The 9,975-nt window shown below is 47.7% G+C and overlaps 1 pseudogene; it reads right to left on the bottom strand.

The window, feature by feature from the left end:
* Nucleotides 1–8,681: 8,681 nt before the first annotated feature.
* Nucleotides 8,682–9,627, bottom strand: LOC149466086 (uncharacterized; annotated as a pseudogene).
* Nucleotides 9,628–9,975: the final 348 nt, after the last annotated feature.

Genomic DNA, 9,975 nt, shown 5'->3' with positions numbered 1-9,975 from the left:
GGCAGGGGGGAACCTCCCTGTAAATTCGGGATAAATGGGAGCAGGTTTGTGGATTTAACCCAGGCTGGCCATACACAATACAATGGGGTCTCCTCCATGGGGGTCTGCCAAAGCAGCCCGTTCAGTACATCCAATCAGGCTGGAGCACTGGGTCTCTGTGCTTCTCTATGCAACGCAGGCTGAGTGCTGTACAAGACTTACTGAAAACATCACATCACCCTACCTCAGTCCTATCAAGGAAGCAGTGGGAGGAGATATGCAAATGTAAAATGCCATGATGGGCGGACTCAGTATGGAGGAGTGGGTGGAAATAGGTAGGCTGGTATTTCCATGTAAACTGCCCGAGGTGACGCCCAGGGCTGAACCACCAGTCCAAATATTCGGCCTATAGTTATTTTACTCCAGAGTCACCCTCAGACGAGCTGATTCTGTGATCTGACTCCCAGCTCCAGAGTTATCCTCGGATCTCGCTCTCTGCTCCAGAGCTATCTTCAGACCAAGGTCTCAGATCTGACTCCCAACTCCAGAGTTAGCCTCAGACCGAGCTCTCAGATCTGACACCCAGCTCCAGAGTTATCCTCAGACCGAGCTCTCAGATCTGACTCCCAGCTCCAGAATTATCCTCGGATCTGACTCCCAGCTCCAGAGTTATCCTCGGATCTGACTCCCAGCTCCAGAGTTATCCTCGGATCTGACTCCCAGCTCCAGAGTTATCCTCGGATCTGACTCCCAGCTCCAGAGTTATCCTCGGATCTGACTCCCAGCTCCAGAGTTATCCTCAGACCGAGTTCTCAGATCTGACTCCCAGCTCCAGAGTTATCCTCAGACCGAGTTCTCAGATCTGACTCCCAGCTCCAGCATTATCCTCAGATCTGACTCCCAGCTCCAGAGTTATCCTCAGACTGAGCTCTCAGATCTGACTCCCAGTTCCAGAGTTATCCTCAGATCTGGCTCCCAGCTCAAGTCGGCCTCAGACGGAGGTCTCAGATTTGACTCCAAGCTCCAGAGTTGGCCTTAGACTAAGTTGACTCTCACATCTGGCTCCCAGCTCCAGAGTCGGCCTCAGACCGAGTTGACTCTCACATCTGGCTCCCAGCTCCAAAGTCGGCCTCAGACAGAGTTGACTCTCACATCTGGCTCCCAGCTCCACAGTCGGCCTCAGACCGAGTTGACTCTCACATCTGGCTCCCAGCTCCAGAGTCAGCCTCAGACCGAGTTGACTCTCAGATTTGACTCCAAGCTCCAGTCGGCCTCAGACTGACCTGACTCTCAGATTTGACTCCAAGCTCCAGAGTCAGCCTCAGACCGAGTTGACTCTCAGATTTGACTCCAAGCTCCAGTCGGCCTCAGACTGACCTGACTCTCAGATTTGACTCCAAGCTCCAGAGTCAGCCTCAGACTGAGCTCCCAGATCTGGCTCCCAGCTCCAGAGTTGGCCTCAGACCGAGCTCTCAGATCTGACTCCCAGCTCCAGAGTTATCCTCAGACTGAGCTCTCAGATCTGACTCCCAGCTCCAGAGTTATCCTCAGATCTCACTCCCAGCTCCAGAGTTATCCTCAGATCTGGCTCCCAGCTCGAGTCGGCCTCAGACCGAGGTCTCAGATTTGACTCCCAGCTGCAGAATTGGCCTCAGACCGAGTTGACTCTCACATCTGGCTCCCAGCTCCAGAGTCAGCCTCAGACCAAGTTGACTCTCAGATTTGACTCCAAGCTCCAGTCGGCCTCAGACCGAGTTGACTCTCACATTTGACTCCAAGCTCCAGAGTCGGCCTCAGACTGAGCTCCCAGATCTGGCTCCCAGCTCCAGAGTTATCCTCAGATCTGACTCCCAGCTCCAGAGTTATTCTCAGATCTGACTCCCAGCTCCAGAGTTATTCTCAGATCTGACTCCTAGCTCCAGAGTTATCCTCAAATCTGGCTCCCAGCTCGAGTCGGCCTCAGACCGAGGTCTCAGATTTGACTCCCAGCTCCAGAGTCGGCCTCAGACCGAGTTGACTCTCAGATTTGACTCCAAGCTCCAGAGTCGGCCTCAGACCGAGCTGACTCTTGCATCTCGCTCCCAGCTCCAGAGTCAGCCTCAGACTGAGCTCTCAGATTTGACTGAGCTGACTCTCAGATTTGCCTCCCAGCTCCAGAGTCGGCCTCAGACCGAGCTGACTCTCATATTTGCCTCCCAGCTTCAGAGTTGGCCTCAGACCGAGTGGATTCAGATTTGACTCCCATCTTCAGAGTTGACCTCAGACTGAGCTTTCAGATTCGACTCCCAGCTCCAGAGTTGGCCTCAGACCGAGTGGACTCTCAGATTTGACTCCCAGCTTCAGAGTTGGCCTCAGACTGAGCTTTCAGATTTGACTCCCAGCTCCAGAGTTGGCCTCAGACCAAGTGGACTCTCAGATTCAACTCCCAGCTCGAAAGTTGTCCTCAGAATGGAAGAAGGAATATAAAACACATACCAGGATGACCTTACTTCCAATTAAAGGGAAATGTTCCTGCCAGGGCTGGTTCAAGCATCTAAAAGTTCAGCCTGTAAGTATTTTGCTCGAGTCACCTGCAGACAAAGCCAATTCTCAGATCCGACTCCAGAGTTGTCCTCAGGCTGAAAGAAGCCCTTTAAGAAGTGAAACATGAAAACGTGAACATAAAGTCCATTTAGGGAGTGACTCTACTTTCGCTGAGAAAAAAAGCCTAAACAATCCCCTTTGGGTGATCACCGATGATGAAGTGCGCTTTCATATTTTTCACTTCTTAAAAAGGGAAAGCGCACCATTTTTGTATATTAAAAAGAACCGGTCCCACCAGGACCGATCCAAACACCTAAATGTTCAGTCTCTAATCATTTTGCTCCAGAGTTGCCCACAGACAAAGTTGACTCTCAGACCTGACCCCCAGCTCCAGAGTTACCTTTAAAGAAAGCTGATTTTTAGATCTGACTCCCAGCTCCAGAGTTGCCCTCAAACCGAGCCGATTCTCAGATTTGACTTTCAGCGCCAGAGTCAACCTCAAACCAAGCAGATTCTCAGGTCTATTGCCCTCAGATGGAGAGGATTCTCATATCCGATTCCCAGCTCCAGAGTCAACCCCAGACTGAGCAGATTCCCAGATCCGACTTCCAGCTACAGAGTCAACCCCCAGACTGAGACGATTCTCAGATCCAACTCCCAGCTCCAGGGTCAACCCCCAGACCGAGCAGATTCTCAGATCCGACTCCCAGCTAGAGAGTCAACTCCCAGACCGAGACGATTCTCAGATCTGACTCCCAGCTCCAGGGTTAACCCCCAGACCTAGCCATTTCTCAGATCGGACTCCCAGCTCCAGAGTCAACCCCTAGACCGAGCAGATTCTCAGATCCGACTCCCAGCTCCAGAGTCAACCCCCAGACCGAGCCGATTCTCATATCTGACTCCCAGCTCCAGGGTCAACCCCCAGACGGAGCCGTTTCTCAGATCCAACTCCCAGTTTCAGAGTCAACCCCCAGACTGAGCCGATTCTCGTATTCGACTCCCAGCTCTAAGGTTAACCGCCAGACTGAGCCATTTCTCAGATCCGACTCCCAGCTCCAGAGTCAACCCCTAGACTGAGCAGATTCTCAGATCCGACTCCCAGCTCCAGAGTCAACCCCAGACCGAGCTATTTCTCAGATCCGACTCCCAGCTCCAGAGTCAACCCCTAGACGAGCAGATTGGCAGATCCGACTCCCAGCTCCAGTCAACCCCCAGACCGAGACGATTCTTAGATCCGACTCTCAGCTCCAGAGTCAACCCCCAGAACGAGCCGATTCTCAGATCCAACTCCTAGCTCCAGAGTCAACCCCCAGACCGAACCTATTCTCCGATCTGACTCCCAGCTCCAAAGTCACCTTCAGATTGAGCTGATTGTCAGACCTACCAGCTCCAGGGTCACCTGCAGACAAAGCTGCTTTTGAGATCTATCTCCCAGCTCCAGAGTCATCCTTAAACAAAGCCTCTGTTTAGATTTCAGCTCCAGAGCAGCCCACAGACAAAGTTGCTTTTCAGATCCGATTCTCAGCTATAAATGGATTCTCAGATCTGACTCCGAGCTCGAGTTGTCCTCAGGAAAAGCTGGTTCTCAGCAATGATAATTTTGACATCAAATTTATATGGAGTTTTAGCTGTATTTCAGTCTTTGCAGATGACACCAAGCTGTACCAGAAATAATGTCCTTACAGGATGTCTCCAACTTACAAGCCGACCTCAATGCTCTGTGTAATTGGGGGACTATGGGACCCAAGAGGTTTAATGTTGGTAATTGTAAGGTTCTGCACTTGGGGGCTAAGAATATGCATGCATCATACATACTAGGGGGGTACAACTGGGGGGGGGCAATGGTGAAGGATCTGGGGGGGGTAAATGGTGAAGGATCTGGGGGGGGGGGTCAATGGTGGAGATGGATCTGGGGGGGGTAAATGGTGAAGGATCTGGGGGGGGGGTGAATGGTGGAGAAGGATCTGGGGGAATCATTGGTGAAGGATCTAGGGGGTCAATGGTGGAGAAGGAATGGGGGGGGGGTCAATGGTGAAGGATCTGGGGGGGGTCAATAGGGGAGAAGGATCTGGGGGGGTCAATAGTGGAGAAGGAACTGGGGGGGTCAATGGTGAAGAATCTGGGGGGGGGTCAATGGTGGAGAAGGATCTGAGGATATCAATGGTGAAGGATATGGGGGTATCAATGGTAAAGGATCTGGGGGGGGGGCTCGTCAATGGTGAAGGATCTGGGGGGGGTCAATGGTGGAGAAGGATCTGGGGGGGGGTCAATGGTGAAAGATCTGGGGGTTCTGGTAGATCATAAGCTTAATAATGGCAGCAATGCCAAGCTGCGGGTTCTACAGCGAGCAAAATTCTCTCTTGTATTAGGAGAGGTATGGACTCCAGAGAGAGATATTACCCCTAATACCTCATCTGGAATATGCAGTTCAGTTTTGGGCACCAATTCACAAAAAGAACATTGGGGAACTGGAGAAAGTACAGAGAAGGGCAACCAAACTGATAAGAGGCATGGAGGAGATCAGCTATGAGGAAAGATTAGAGGAACTGAATTTATTCTCTACTGAGAAGAGGAGATTAAGGGGGGATATGATCTCCATGTATAATACATAAGGGGGGATATGATCTACATGTATAATACATAAGGGGGATATGATCTACATGTATAATACATAAGGGGGATATGATCTCCATGTATAATACATAAGGGGGGATATGATCTCTATGTATAATACATAAGGGGGGGATATGATCACCATGTATAATACATAAGGGGGATATGATCTCCATGTATAATACATAAGGGGGTATATGATCTCCATGTATAATACATAAGGGGTGATATGATCTCCATGTATAATACATAAGGGGTGATATGATCTCCATGTATAATACATAAGGGGATATGATCACCATGTATAATACACAGGGGGGGATATGATCACTATGTGTAATACATAAGGGGGGATATGATCTCCATGTATAATACACAAGGGGGGATATGATCTCCATGTATAATACATAAGGGGGGATATGATCTCCATGTATAATACATAAGGGGGATATGATCTCCATGTATAATACATAAGAGGGGGATTTGATCTCCATGTATAATACATAAGGGGGGGGGGGATATGATCTCCATGTATAATACATAAGGGGGGGGGGGTATGATTTCCATGTATAATACATAAGGGGGGGATATGATCTCCATGTATAATACATAAGGGGGGGATATGATCTCCAAGTATAATATATAAGGGGGGGGGGATATGATCTACATGTATAATACATAAGGGGGGATATGATCTCCATGTATAATACATAAGGGGGGGATATGATCTTCATGTATAATACATAAAAGGGGATATGATCTCCATGTATAATATATAAGGGGGGATATGATCTGGAATATGCAGTTCAGTTTTGGGCACCAATTCACAAAAAGAACATTGGGGAACTGGAGAAAGAACAGAGAAGGGCAACCAAACTGATAAGAGGCATGGAGGAGATCAGCTATGAGGAAAGATTAGAGGAACTGAATTTATTCTCTACTGAGAAGAGGAGATTAAGGGGGGATATGATCACCATGTATAATACATAAGGGGGGATATGATCTCCATGTATATTACACAAGGGGGATATGATCTCCATGTATAATACATAAGGGGGGATATGATCTCCATGTATAATACACAAGGGGGATATGATCTCCATGTATAATACATAAGGGGGATATGATCACCATGTATAATACATAAGGGGGGATATGATCTCCATGTATAATACACAAGGGGGGATATGATCTCCATGTATAATACACAAGGGGGGGATATGATCTCCATGTATAATACACAAGGGGGGATATGATCTCCATGTATAATACACAAGGGGGATATGATCTCCATGTATAATACACAAGGGGGGATATGATCTCCATGTATAATACACAAGGGGGGATATGATCTCCATGTATAATACACAAGGGGGATATGATCTCCATGTATAATACATAAGGGGGGATATGATCACCATGTATAATACATAAGGGGGATATGATCTCCATGTATAATACATAAGGGGGGATATGATCTCCATGTATAATACATAAAGGGGGGGGAAATGATCTCCATGTATAATACATAAGGGGGGGGGATATGATCTCCATGTATAATACATAAGGGGGGGGATATGATCTCCATGTATAATACATAAGGGGGGGGATATGATCTCCATGTATAATACATAAGGGGGGGGGATATGATCTCCATGTATAATACATAAGGGGGATATGATCTCCATGTATAATACATAAGGGGGATATGATCTCCATGTATAATACATAAGGGGGGTATGATCTCCATGTATAATACATAAGGGGGGATATGATCACCATGTATAATACATAAGGGGGGGATATGATCTCCATGTATAATACATAAGGGGGATATGATCTCCATGTATAATACATAAGGGGGATATGATCTCCATGTATAATACATAAGGGGGGATATGATCTCCATGTATAATACATAAGGGGGGATATGATCTCCATGTATAATACATAAGGGGGGATATGATCTCTATGTATAATACATAAGGGGGGATATGATCTCCATGTATAATACATAAGGGGGATATGATCTCCATGTATAATACATAAGGGGGGATATGATCTCCATGTATAATACATAAGGGGTGGATATGATCGCCATGTATAATACATAAGGGGGGGATATGATCTCCATGTATAATACATAAGGGGGATATGATCTCCATGTATAATACATAAGGGGGGATATGATCTCCATGTATAATACATAAGGGGGGATATGATCTCCATGTATAATACATAAGGGGGGATATGATCTCCATGTATAATACATAAGGGGGGATATGATCTCTATGTATAATACATAAGGGGGGATATGATCTCCATGTATAATACATAAGGGGGGATATGATCTCCATGTATAATACATAAGGGGGATATGATCTCCATGTATAAATACATCAGTGGTCCATACAGTGAACTCGGTGTAGATATTCACCCTGAGGTCATCGCAGAGGACAAGGGGGCACTCTTTACGTCTGGAGGAAAAGAGATTTAATCTCCAAACACGGAAAGGTTTCTTCACAGTGAGAGCTGTGAAAATGTGGAACAGACTCACTCAAGAGTTGGTCCTGGCCAGCTCAGTGGATTGCTGTAGGAAAGTCCTGGATCCTTTCTTGGATACACAGAATATAACATTTATAGGTAAAGTTGATCCAGGGAATATCCGATTGCCTCTCGGGGATCAGGAAAGAATATTTTTCCCTGCAGGAGCAAATTGGATCATGCTTTTGCTGGGTTATTGCCTTCCTCTGGATCAACTGTGGGTGTAGGCTTATAACTTGTTTTTTTTTATGGTTGAACTGGATGGACTTTTGTCTTTTTTCAGCCAGACTAACTATGTGAATTGTTTTAGTATTTTAGTCATCTGAATTGTTTTTAGTTTCATTCGTACTTTTGACGACTAAATTAACATTGGTTCAAAGATCTGACTTTTAGCTACAGAGTCGTCTTTAGATGAAGCCGATTCTCAGGTCTGACTCCCAACTCCAGAGTCAACCCCCCCCCCCCCCCCCCCAAAAAAGCTGATTCTCAGGTTTGACTCACAGCTACATAGTACACCTTTAGATGAAGCTGATTCTCAGGTCTGACTCCCAGAGTGGTAATTACACAAAGTTAATTCTAAGAACTGACTCCCAGCTTCAGAGTGGTAATTACAATTAATTCTCAGATCTGACTCCCAGCTTCAGAGTGGTAATTACAGTTGATTCTCAGATCTGACTCCCAGCTCCAGAGAGGTAATTACACAAAGTTAATTCTCAGATTAGACTCCTAGCTCCTGAGCAGCCCTCAGAAAAAGCTCACTCTCAGCTCTGACTTCCAGCTCCAGAGTTATCCTCAAACAGAGCTGGTTCTTAGATCTGACTTTCAGTTACACAGCCACCCTTAGACAAAGTGGACTTTCAGATCTGGTTACCAGCTCTAGCTAACCTCAGACCGAGCTGCTTTTCAGATCTGTCTCTCGGCTCCAGAGCTGCTCTCAGACCAAAACAGACTTGAACATCTGACTCCCAGCTCCAGAGTCGCCATCAGATAAAGCAAAAATAAATCTTTCACAAGTAAACCTCTAAGATCATCATATGTTTAATGTTCAGATTTATTGCATATGCCCAGCCATTGCTGGTTCTCTAACAAATAAAACCGGCATTGGCCATTATCACGTGTCCTTGCCCACATGGATTCTCTCATGCTGGGCAAGGTAGGCCTTGCACAGGAATCTCTTCCCGCACGTGGGGCAGGCGAAGGGCCGGTCGCCGGCGTGGATCTTCTCGTGGCGAACCAGGTCGGACTTCTGCGTAAAGCGCTTATCGCACTGCATGCATGAGTACGGCTTCTCCCCGGAATGGGAGCGCTGGTGTATGACCAGGTGGCTGTTGCTGATGAAGCTTTTCCCGCAAAGGCTGCAGCTGAACGGTTTCTCCCCGGTGTGGACGATGTGATGCTTGGCCAGGTGCGACTTCTGTGTGAAGCGCTTGTCGCACAGCGGGCAGCCGAACGGCTTCTCCCCCGTGTGCACCCGCACGTGCGCCACCAGCCGGGCGTTTATTGCTGAAGCACTTGCCGCACTCCGAGCAGGCGAATCGTTTCTCCCCCGTGTGGACGATCTGGTGGATGACCAGGTGGGATTTCTGTGTGAAAAGACTTGCCGCACAGGTCGCACACGTAAGGCTTGTGGCCGGTGTGGGTCTTCTGGTGCTTGAAGAGGTTGGAGCTCTGGTTGAACTGCTTGCCGCATTCACCACAGCAGTACGGCCGTTCGCCGGTGTGGCTCCGCAGGTGCTTCACCAGGTACGAGTTGCAGGAGAAGCTCTTGCCACACTCAGAGCACTCAAAGGGCTTCTCGCCCGAGTGGATCCGACGGTGAATGATGAAGTGGGAGAGGCGGGTGAAGGCCTTGCCGCAGTCCTGACAGATGTACTGCTTGCGGCTGCCCGGCGAGCCGACGTGATCGATCTGGGGATTCTGGGACATGTCACAAGTTTGGTAGTCTGAAAATGCAATCAGAGAATTTAGAGCAATCTTTACATCTGGTTTAAATGACAACCCAAGTCCACATTTTTGCTGATTACAGCTTGGCAAAGATTTAAAGGTCAGGCAGTTTCCTAGATTGCCAAAAGATCAATGCTGATCAGCAAAAAGTCAGGCAATTTCTTCGATCGACATTCACGTCATGTCAACCATCCTCAGTCATGCCGATCTCTACATGTCTAAGGTCTCAGGAGCCCTCAAAGTCTCTCTCTTCAGTCTAAATCTGCTTCGTTATGGCATTTCCAGAATACGCACCTACACAGGCAATTAACCACTTGCCGACCGCAGATAGCCGAATGACGTCTGGCCAGTTCTGGGAGGGTGTCATATGAC

Source organism: Staurois parvus, unplaced genomic scaffold, assembly GCF_062004578.1.
Source record: "Staurois parvus isolate SC_StPar_1 unplaced genomic scaffold, SC_StPar_1.0 ptg000132l, whole genome shotgun sequence".
Lineage (NCBI taxonomy): Eukaryota > Metazoa > Chordata > Amphibia > Anura > Ranidae > Staurois > Staurois parvus.
The sequence above is the reverse complement of the archived record's forward strand: the minus strand, read 5'-3'. Positions and strand labels throughout refer to the sequence as shown.